General features: G+C 38.0%; 1 long non-coding RNA gene across 1 annotated transcript in view; it reads right to left on the bottom strand.

The window, feature by feature from the left end:
* LOC129054745 (uncharacterized) overlaps nucleotides 1–12,338 on the bottom strand; it is a 444,081-nt gene that overhangs the window by 211,535 nt on the left and 220,208 nt on the right. The window contains exon 8 of the long non-coding RNA XR_010136531.1: nucleotides 6,405–6,485. This is a non-coding gene — a long non-coding RNA (uncharacterized LOC129054745). The remainder of the gene's footprint in view (nucleotides 1–6,404; nucleotides 6,486–12,338) is intronic.

The following is a 12,338-nucleotide window of genomic DNA, read 5'->3' as shown; positions in this document are numbered from 1 at the left end:
AGTGGATTCAGTTGGCCCACCGGGATCTACTCTTCCCAAGTCCCCACCCATGCTCCCTCCTCATGCATATTAGTTATAGTAATGACTTTGGTTATCTACCTGGATGTCCTAGTAGCAATGGACAGTGAGAACAAACATCATCTGCCAGGAAACTGCTTTAGGTAAAAACATTGCAGAGTCCAATCACTATGAGACCATCTTTCTTTATGAAGAGAAAAAGGGCTACTTCTGATACTCTGAGAGATTCAAGGTAATGGAAGTGTTCAAAATTCTTAGGTTCATCCACTTAAATATCTCCATCACTGGCCTTAGTGTCCTACTCTTTCCTTATCAGGGCCCTCACTTTCAAAAAAAAAATTATTGTATGTATGTAGTAGATGTATATCTTTATGGGGTGTATGAGATATCCTGATACAGACATACTATGCATAATAATCACATCAGGGTAAATGGAGTATCCATCACCCCAAGCGTTTATCCTTTGTTACAAATAATCCAATTATACTCTTTTAGTTATTCTACAGTATACAATAAATTATTACTGACTGTGGTCACCCTGTTGTGTTGTGCTTATTCATTCCAGTTAACTATATTTGTGTACTCATTAACCACCCCCACTTCTCTTCCAACCCCACTACCCTTTCCAGCCCCTGATAACCATCATTCCACTAATCTCCATGAGTTTAACTGTTTTAACTTTTAGTTCCCACAAATAAGTGAGAACATGTGATATTTGTCTTTCTGTGCCTGACTGACTTCACTTAACATAATAACCTCCAGTTCCATCCACATTGTTGCAAATTACAGGATCTCATTTTTTTATGGCTGAAGAGTACTCCACTGTGTATACGTAACAACATTTTATTTATCCATTTGTTGGTTGGTGGACATTTGGCATTCGTGGCATACCTTATATAATTAATTATTTGACATAAGTGTATCATTTTTTTGCAAGTTCCCCAATGCCATCAAAAACAACCATCTCATGCCACAATTCTCACATTATTTCTTCTGCCTTCCTATCAAATGCAGTAGCCATTTCATTTACAATGGTTTGCCTTTATCTGCACCTCATCCTAATTCACCAACAATGAAATTTTAGTAACTGCAAGGCCAGGTATGACACAGATTATGGCTACTCCCCACAGCAATAACATTTAGGCCCCTATTGTTCTCTGCTATGCAGGCAATTTAGTATCCTGAGAGTGTGCTTTCTAGGACCTCTCTTGATATCAGGGTTTGATGGGAATCTTTAGCCTAAGTTTCTTAGAAAACAGCACCTGAGGTAAAGTTTATCTGCTTAACATTTTATTGAAGTTGGGTGGTATAATCCTGGGAAAACAAGAGTGAGGAAATGAGGCAGAAAGATCATTATAAGGTAATGCATTACCCAGCTAGCCACATCCTTATAAAAACACAACTGATTTACTTAATCACATATGATGTTTGCTATATGGAACCACTATATCTCTTAAGCAGTCCTTAGAGGGGATACAGGCCAGTAGTTTTTCAGCCAGCTCTTTTATATGTTTTGTCTAACTCCTTCTCATAACTGGGTTGTGTCATTAGCCCTTCTAGGCAGATAATGGAGAGGAAGCCAGAGCTTCAGTGAGTCCAGTTTGGTTGAACCTACATACTAGGGCTGCCACAGCTCCAGACATGGAAGACATAGTAAAACTTTTGCTATAGCCTGGCTCTCATTCTGGCCAAGAATCAGAATAATGGTTGAGGGCTGGGAGGCAGATGGAACCAGTAGATCTGGGAAGCACAAAAATTGGCTAGTATTAAGGATATTTGTTATTGCATATAAATGTCCAAGAATAGTTCAGGTTCTACGGCTGTTTGACTTAGCAGTTCAATGCGTTCATCAGGGTCCTAGATTCTCTTTATCTATCCATATAGGATGCCATCCATCAACCCAAGCTTACTTATCCACATGGTAAGGAGGTAGGAGAAACATTTCCTGTCTGCATCAGGCAAGAGAGAAAATCTCTTCCTCATTCTTCAGACTTTAAGAGATAAGAATATACCCTATTAATGGAAGAATACCTCTAGTTTCAGAATGATGCAGAATAATTGTATATATAAAAATTACGACACTTGGTTAGACTAATTTCATAAAGCAGAAGTGCTACTCACATATATATGTACATACATATGTATATGTGTATGTATATAGCTATAGATATATATTTTTTTGAGACGGAGTCTTACTCTGTCACCCAGGCTGGTGCAGTGGCACGTTCTCAGCTCACAGCAAGCTCCGCCTCCCGGGTTCAAGCAATTCTTCTGCCTCAGCCTCCTGAGTAGATGAGACTACACGTTCCCCCCACCATGCCTGGCTAATTTTTGTATTTTCAGTAGAGATGGGGTTTCACCATATTGGCCAAGCTGGTCTCGAACTCCTGACCTTGTGATCTACCCCCCTCCACCTCCCAAAGTGCTGAAATTATAGGCATGAGCCACTGCACCTGGTCGTTTTTTTTTTTTTTTTTTTTTTTTTGAGACAAGTCTCGCTCTGTCACCCAAGCTGGAGTGCAATGGCGTGATCTCGGCTCACTGCAACTACTGCCTCCCGGGTTCAAGTGATTCTCCTGCCTTAGCCTCCTGAGTAACTGGGATTACAGATGCCCGCCACCATGCCTGGCTAATTTTTTTTTGTATTTTTAGTAGAGATGGGGTTTCACCATGTTGATCAGGCTGGTCTCAAACTCCTAACCTCATGATCCACCCTCCTCAGCCCCCCAAAGTGCTGGGATTACAGGCATGAGCCACTGTGCCTGGCTGTTACTCCTGTATTTTTTAACCTTGCCCAAAATGTGTCAGAAGAAACAAATGTGTTGTGCAGAAAAACATAATTCACAGTTTTTTGACCTTGTCATTCTCTAGTAAAGCTGGCAAGTCTGTGTGCTTCTAGGCCTCTAGAAGTGCAACATCACAAGCTATTTCGTGAATCCCACTCACATTCTAAAATAATTCACCAACTTCCTTCTCACAGAAATAACACCTTCATTTGGACAGTCTAAACACTCTCTATCTCAAAAAAAGGTTAGATATGAAAAATATGATTTAGAAAAATCATATTTATATTTAGAAAAATGAGTTTAATCTATTTTAAGATAAATTCTAAAGAAGAAATATGAGTAAAGTTCCAGTGGCATTGATAATGCAGACGTGATATCTCGATATTCCTGGATTCTATTCCCAAACTGCCAACCAATTAGCTTTACGACCTTTGGCAAATGACTTCACCTTTCTAAGTCTCAGATTTTCATCTATTAACTGGCTAAACAAGATGATCAGAAACATTTCAGTTCTAACAAAACAAAATGTTCCTTAATTAAAAACATTAATATATTGACTTATTCATTGGCATCTGAAATCTGAAAATCTCAAAGCTCAATCCTGCTTGGATGTTATACTGGATTCTTTAAGAGTCAACACTGATGTCAAAAAAGAGAATTTGACATTAAAACATAAGATCTTCTGTTGTATTTCATTTATCTTGTACATATCAGGAGTGAGGGGTAAAATTAACTGTAATTTCAAACTTCTCTTCCAAGAGAGAAGGAAGATATTTTACTGGTAAAAATAAATTCTGAATGCTTAGAGCCTACTTTGCACACTAATAAAAAATCAAATGAAAAAAAGCAATTTGATTAAATTATGTGTGCTTTTTCCTATGCCAATGGAGCTTAACTAAGCAAACAGAGGCAGTGAAGTAAATCAATGTTGGTTTATTAAAGATCAGAATTCAATATCTCAATGGTTGAGGGGCTTATGCACCAGAGTGCTCACTGTTTAGCTTTTCTTTGCAAAGAAAGTAAACATGGCGGTACCAAAGAGAAACTTGTTCAGAGAATGACACTGATAAACCAGGTTTCTCAAGGAGGAGGACCCTTGTGGCTCTCAGCAGATATTTTTAAGACAGAATACAAAATTTATCCTAATGTCTCACATTTCAGCTCCTCTTCAAAAATATTTAACATTTTCTAAAAATTATTTCTTAAACATTTGCATTTTTCATCAGTGAAAGCAACTTCCACCTCCCAATTAAGAAATGAAAACTGAAATGCTTTCACCTGTTCTCATATGGCTTACCAAATATTTGGTGAAGAAATCAGAGATTAATTTCTCATTCGGATCCATCCTACAATGAAGTCATAAATAATAGTAAATTTGTAACATCACATTAATCTCCATGGCAACAGGCTTACTGCGCAAACAGAGGATTATGACTTCACGAGAGAATCAAACAGAGGGAGAGAGTGGGTTGCAAAGAGGAAAGCTCATTTTCAAACTCATATAATCTACAGTAATTGCACTGGGAATACAGGAAAAGCCTAGCAAAGCAAATTGCTTTTCATAGAAATATTTTGTTTTTTTTTTCAAGTTTGTTCCACAATGAAAATCTTTCTCTAAATTGCACGGAGTGTGTGACATAAAGCAATTTTAATACATAGCCAATGTGAGACAAGCAATCTGGGATGTAAAGGTTTGAACTGAGACTGACAGCATCATGAGAAAAACACTATGCATCCAAAACAGCACTATGTAGGACTGAACAAAAACAAAATACAGAAATGCTACTGATGTGTTTACTATCCACGCATCTAACATTTGTAAAGGAATCGGCCTCTTTATCTTTCCCTTCCCATTTTACATTCTCTCAAACACATTCTATAAAAATTATACTTCCTTTTTTGGAATCATTTCCACTTTGGAGAAGTTGCAATACTCTTATACCTAAATAACATCCTTGGGAATTATTCATATGCAAATTAGGTTAAAACATTTCTCCAACTATTCTTTCCTCCAACTGGTATTCTTTCCTGTAATCTCCTTTCCTTGTTAAAAGAAAAATTCTGCTCACAGTAAGCCTAGAGCTTTTACAGAAGTCTATACTCAGGCAATAGTGCTGAGATTTTTCTAAGGTAAGAAATTAAAAGCCACAACTCCAATAAAGCAGGGAGTCTGGGTTATACATTATTGGTTGTTATTGTTGTTTTTGAGTTGAGTTATACTTTGTACCATTTTGTTTGGCTTGCTTTTCTAAGAAAGTGGGAAGGTCTTTAAGAAAATAAGAAAAATAAACCACGTGAACTAAAATGATCTGTCAGTAATAGGAAAAGGGCGGATTAAAATAATAATTTAACTAGAGGCCAAAAGATTACAAACTTTCCCAAGTCTTCTAATATTTATATTGACATAGGGCATGAGTATTCTAAAAAGCAGCCTATTGTGAAATAGTCAAGACTTTTTGCAGTATTTTCATGGAATATCCCCCTAAATTCCCATCTGCCTGTGCAGAAGGCCAAAGACGACATACAACATATGATTAAGGATAACTGAGTGTGAAAACTACTTTGGAGTTGGCAAGGAGCAGAGTTCATTACCCACAAATGGTTGAATTAAATATTTGAGGCAAGAAAATGATCTGACCAAGTCCTCAGAAAACATTATACCAAGTTGAATGACTTGAGCCTTTTACATGTTTGAAGTCAAACAGAATACCAAGTTCTTGAAGCTCTTATAATTAGATGGACATTGACTGATAATGCCACAGCATATGCTGTATTTTCTTTCCAATATCTAGTTGATATTACACTTTCAGAAGAGACAGCATCTAATCGTTCCTCTTCCACCTTCCTACCTGCCTTTAAGATACACCCAAGTGGACAAATATAGGGTTGACTTAATCAATTTGGTGCCAATTTCATAACATTCTCTTGAGTCAAGATCAAAGTAGAAATATGGATTTTGTTGTGTTTTAATAAGCATCAGAAAGAGTGAGACTACAACTCTTTCCAGGCCCTCTTTAGCCAACTTCTGGAAAGTCTCCCTTATACTTTTTTAAACATTCCTGGCCTTTCCCAGAAGTTTTTCAAGGTTGAGTTAGAGACAAAAACTGAAAAGATTAGGTTCCAATGGCTTCTTTTCTGACATCCACACTGAGTTTCCTTGTCTTTATCAATGTGGACAAGAATAATTGCTTAGGAAAAAAAATCGAATTAGGACCCAAATTAAAAATATATTTATAAACAGTAATTACACTGTGAGAATAGTTTCAAGAAACTTGAGTAATATAGGTAAATATTTAGCCTATAAAATAGTCCCTTTTAGTCAATATTTGAATAAATTCAACTTAGTTAACACTATTATTAATATTGAAAGGAATAATAGAAAAAAAATAACCATAACTACTTCTTTTGGGCATTTATCTATCATAACCAGATTTTGTGCTATGTACTTTTTATGTATTACATCATGTAATCCTCATCCCAATCTTAAAGAGTTGATGGGTATTAAGAGTTCCATTTTATAGATGAGGACATTAATGCCCAAATAGATTAATAATCTCAAGTTTACACAATTCATAAATGATAGAATTAGGATTAACTCACCTCATATAATTTATTTTCTTTTCAGTGACTTCTGCTTATAAAGTTTCTGCAGCATAATACCAAACCAGAAGACAATTAAATCTGAAAAAGACAGCAACTTTGTCAGATGGGCTTTAAACAGATCTGAAACGCTGAGGCTGATCTATATACATAATATGTCTCTATGTGTATGCACATACACACATACACTCACATATATATACACATATATACATGACATATCATGTATATATGTGTGTGTATATACGTGCATGTGTATACACACATATACTCATATACACATATACATGTGTATACACACATATACTCGTGTGTATATATATGCACATACATACATGTACGTATATATCACGTGTCGTGTATATATGTGTATGCATATATGTGTATATGTGTGTATGTACACACACACACACAGACATACACACATATCAGCCAATAAATACTTCCCACCTCAAGGGCAAAGAGGTATGACTACCCTTCTCCAATCCCGTCTTCTCTATTGCTTAAGAGACCTTTCTGTGAATTCTTTTCTTGTTCCCATTCTGCCCTTATAGTTGCTGAGAGAAGAGAAAATGAAGATAAACAGAAGGGCCAGAATTTAAGAGTCTGCTGCTCTTCAACTTCTCACAATGAAAATCCTTGGAGAGCCCTTGAAATATTTAGCTATCTCAATGGCAAAAAAAAAAAAAAAAAAAAACAGATCAACATCTCAAATTTGAGTGCAGCTTAAAGGCCAATGAAATGATTCCAAATCCTACTTTCCAAAGCAAAATGTATTTTATTTAAAAAAAGGTCAAGCTTTATTTGATAGCTTTTAAAACTAGTTTTGATCATTCAAATAATGCCTCCAAAGGAAACTAAATTAAAGTTGTGACTTAAATATTAACATTTTTCATAGCAAGTACATTAATTCGAGGTGGGCCAGATTTATGGCATAGTTTGTAATCTTATGTGTTACACGCATGCCTTGTCATTCATAAAGGCTACTTGAATAATCTATGCATAAGGCATATTTATGCTCTTTTTATGGAACTTGAAACACCATTTTACCATTTGAAATTATTATTTAGATTTACATTTAGAGTACCTTCATTTGTAACATTTTATTGGTTACAGGAGTAATTAGATGTGGTGACCTCGGTCAGGAATATAAGCTTAGTTATGATGCTACTCTATGCTAGCTAGCTAGTAACTTATTGGTGATAGAGGGTCCATTTTAAGACAATATCACTTGAAACTTTTCCTGTTCAAATATTAGAAATGCCTTGGGTTACAAAGAGCAATAGCTTTAGGTGAAGGTTAAACAAGTCAATTAAGACCAAGCCTATATCTGCTTTATCCGTGAACAAGGCTTTGTTGTTAATAACAAAACAACAGCGAAGCTGGTGAAAGGTTAGGGGATAATGGGGAGTGGGTCAAGGGAAATACTAATTTACTGGGAAAGCTCCAATAAATGTTGGCCTCACCGAGTGCTGTTTTCAGGTTGATAGTGATTTTTTAAAATTTCTTTTCATCAGTATCATATTGGATCTCAGGAGAAAAGAAATACTGGATCTTTTTTCCCAAGATGTATGAGAGAAAATAGGAAAATAAAGACAATGGGAGACCAGTTCTCGAGATCATTTTCTATCTGGCTTTGCCTATCTGTCTGTGGTCCTCAACACGGCATCAGTTATTTCTCTCCATCTGCAACTTTACCAGAACAACATAATAATGCTACTATTAACACTTTGTCCATGACACTGTGCTAAATTAGCAATAAATATATATTTAATCTCCACAGAAACCTGATGACTGGTTGTAATTATCCTCATTTCACAGATGATAAAATAGAGGCTGAGAGGCAATTATTAGCTTGCAAAAGTCCTAGTAAGGCCAGTTGTTCACTACACTACCCTGCTTCTACAGCATCCCAAAGCCCTTGAATCTTGTAAACTTCTTATACATTTGCTATAATCAACTGTTGATAAGGAGAGGTTTTAGCCAAAGGAGGCAAGTTTTACAAATCTGAGAACAATACAAATGACTGAGTAAAATGGTTAAATCATCAAATCCCAAATTGCTACCTTTAGATTGCTGCGATTCTTGAGCTAAAATAGTTTTGCAGAGGGGGGCTCTTAAGCTAAAACCCAAATAGGAAATTTTACTTTTTCCAAAGGAACCCTGGGAATATAAGCCCTTCTACCACCCTATGGTAGGAGAGCAAGTGAGACGGCAAGACTAAGAGTGAGAGCAAGTGAAAGAGAAAGGACATGCATGCCAGGGTACCTTGGAATGATAGCATATCTTATAATGTACATTACATGTTCACCATCCTCTGTCCATTAGAGGATGGCTAACCTCTTTGCTTCCAGCTTTACCAAAGGCTGTGTAGTAATACAGAGAAACAAAAATAGCAGAGGCTATAGAAATGACCAAAACAACTGTAAACATATTAAAGTCTCAGAACTATGGCTTTATTATTGCAAACTGTTGCATGTTCATAAAAGCAAACATAATGCAAGCAATACAAATAATACTATTTATAAAAGAGTATTGATATGGGAACATGCTAAGTAAAAGAAAGCAAGCCACAAAATAATGTGATTTCTATTTTTAATACACACACACACAAATATTTGTACATACATAGAAAGTGAAGTACATATACCAATGTGTTAAAGGACTTTTGATAAAGCAGGAAGATTTTTTTTTGTTTGAGCATTAGAACTTTCTTTGTTTTCCAGTGTTTAAACACTGAACATTTGATTTTTTAAAAAAGTATTAAATGAAATATTCACCTAAAGACATAGGTAGATTATAACAATTCAGTGTTTAATACCTAAACAACAAATGAATGCAGGACATGAACCCAATGCAGAGCACAGACGAAAATTAGCAAGTAACATAAGAAAAGGATAAAGAAATAAGAGAAGTTCTAAACAGATCAAAGAGGAAGACATTCCTGTAAATCTAATCTAGCTAAATATTTCATCATTCCCTTAAGAGGAGGAATGAATTAAAGACCCAAACCACGGATTGAGCAACATGATGGACTAGAAGCCCCTATTGCCTGTGCCCTCCCCACAAAGACAGCCAAAACATTGAATAACAAACTACATTTTGATGACAATAACTAGAATGTTGAGGTACACTAAAAAAGTAACAGAAACTCTGGTAAGCAAAGAACCTTAGGATAGCCACATAGAGAACAGAAGGAAATACCTGGCCTCTACCTCCCATTCCCCAGCCAGGATCAGCTGGGGACCAGACGGAATTTCTCCTTGTAGGGAAAAGGCAAACAAGAAGATTCCAGCAGCCCCCATCAACACCTTAGATACCTACAGTCATTCACCACTGGGGACTCCTGCAGTCCTCACAAGCACTAAGCCCAGTTGAAGGAGCTGCCTGGATTCCATATAGCTGTGCTTCCCCCAGAGAAGGAGCTGACATCATTTTCCAGCTCCTGTGGCCCATGTAGCTACTTCACTGTATCTTCACGGAACTAGAACTACTGTTGGAGTATCTTATTGTGGGAACAAGTGGCCACAGCACCCTTTCCCCTGACACTAACCACCACCAAACCACTCCCACTCAGTGACTCAACATCCCCAAGCAGAGCTGGGAGCAGCTGTTATGCCCTTCCCTGCGCGGCCAAGCAGTGGCAGAACCACTCCGCCTACCCTTCACAGTTGTGGCTGTGTCCTACTCCCTCACACTGGAGCTGAAACTTTGCACTCCCTCCTGGAGAAACGGTGCTTGGCAGAGCAGTTCCATCAACCCTTTCCTAGTCACTGCTATGTCCTGCCCCTAGGGGCCTGAGCTTAATCTGTACACTGCCTCCTAAGGAACCTATGCCTTCTCAGAATAGCTCTGAAAGCTCCTTCCAATCACCCCTGCGCCCAGTCCCATTAGACTGAAGTTGAAGCTGTATACTGCCTCCTAGGGAAATGGTGCTTTGGTGGAGCAGCTCTGCATATGCTTCTCAGTTCTACACCTGCCCTCCTGTACTAGGGCTGAAGCAACACTTGGCATCCTAGGAATAGTGCTTTGGCCACCCAGAGGAGTTGCATCTTTCTGCACCTGAGTGGAAGTGGTAGCCTGCCCCTTAAGAAAGCTATATATTGGTTGCCCAGAGCAGTCATGCCTTCCCAGTGCCTAATTTGAAGCAGCAACTTGCTTCCTGAAAAACAGTGCCTAAGTCATCCAGAGTGGTAATGTACCCCAGTATCTAAACTGAAGCAGTACCCTGCATCCGAAGGAAACAGTGCCTGGTCCATCTAGAGCAATCACACACCCCAGGCCTGAGCTAAAGCAGCACATTATCCCCTGGGGAATCAGTGCTTTGGCTGAGCTGAACAAATCCATATCCCAGGGCTGAGCTGACATATCACCCTACACCCTAGGGAAGCAAGGCAGTGGATAAGCTAAGACACCCTATCCTACAGGCCAAATAATTTTAGTGCCTTGCTTCCTGGAGCAGAATTAGCCCTCTAGAATCTGAATTGCTCAGATTTCCCTCTCCTAGGGGAGTTGAGTCATTGATGTGCTGCTCCCTGACCCCCAGGGATCAAATGACAACCATTTGGTCTGCCATTCTGTGCTCTGCCATTCTGAGGTATTCACTACCACTGCACCTAGCCTCATATAATCTGAGATACTGCTGAATCCTACCATCCTGAAGTCATGGTGCCTCTTCCCCTAAGGCCTGAGTTGCCCTATTAGCTTTGGTTTCCAAAATGCAGCCATATCCTACTTCCTGGGCCCAAACCTCCTAGAGGTTTTCAGAGCATCCATTCTTCCTAAAAAAGAGCCAGTGCTGTACCCTGCTCCCCAAGGATGGAATCACAACTAAAACCCAGCCCCCAAGGCCCAAGTTTTAAGGGATGCTTCAGAGTCACTGATCCTGGATCTGTGGCCAATCAACATCAACATCCAACCCTGCCACAGAAAGTGAACCTGTAACCCCAAGATCCAAGTGTCACAATATGTTCACGAGACCCTGAACCTAGAACCCTAGGTCCAAAGCCACTGAGCACCTGCATCTGGAACCCAATGCCACTGCAACTGCATGTAGGCTGTGTCAGACCCAATACCAAGAGGGATCCCCTAAGCTAAGTCTCCCTATTATGGGGAAAACAAGAATAGAAACCTTTGGCCATCAAGAACATTAACAAACTACACCACCACTGCTGTGTCACAAAATTCTATAGCCTTGGTCACTGAGGCACTCCCAATTATCACTGGAATTGATCACAGATGAAGAAGCTGCACAGAGACTATGCCACTATATCTATTCAGAACCAGAGTCACCACACCCTTCTCAACCAGAATACAAGGCCCCAACTGCAGGTGAAAGTCTTCCCCTACCAAAGCCACTATAAAATTTGAAAGAGGTGATTGTTCCACCAAATAAACAGATATCAACACAGAGACATGGGAAATATAAAAAAAACAAACAAATAAAACACCACCAAAAGAACACAATAACACTCCAGTAGCAGACACCAAAAAAAAAAGAAAAAAAGAAAATCTACAAATTGCAAGAAAAGAAATTTGAAATAATAATGTAAAGGAAAAAGCTCAGGAAAACAATTTACAATATAAATGAGAAATTTCACAAAGAGATGGAAATCATAAAAAAGAACCAAATAGATATCATGCAGCTGAAGAAATCAATTAATAAAAAAATACAATAAAGAGCATCAATAGCAGGCTAGATAAAGCAGAAGAAAGAATCTCTGAACTTGAAACATGTCATTTGAAATTATTCAGTCAGATTTTTAAAAAGTAAAAATGAAAAAGAATGAAGAAATCCTGCAGGACTTATGGAACACCATTAAGCAAATAAATATTTGCATTATGGCATTAGAAAAAGAGAAGAGATGGGAAAAGGTGTGGAAAACCTAGATGTTTAATAATATAATAGCTGAAAACTTTCCATGTCTTTCCCAT

This window comes from Pongo abelii, chromosome 13, assembly GCF_028885655.2.
Source record: "Pongo abelii isolate AG06213 chromosome 13, NHGRI_mPonAbe1-v2.0_pri, whole genome shotgun sequence".
Classification (NCBI taxonomy): domain Eukaryota; kingdom Metazoa; phylum Chordata; class Mammalia; order Primates; family Hominidae; genus Pongo; species Pongo abelii.
This window is presented reverse-complemented; position numbering and strand designations above follow the sequence as displayed.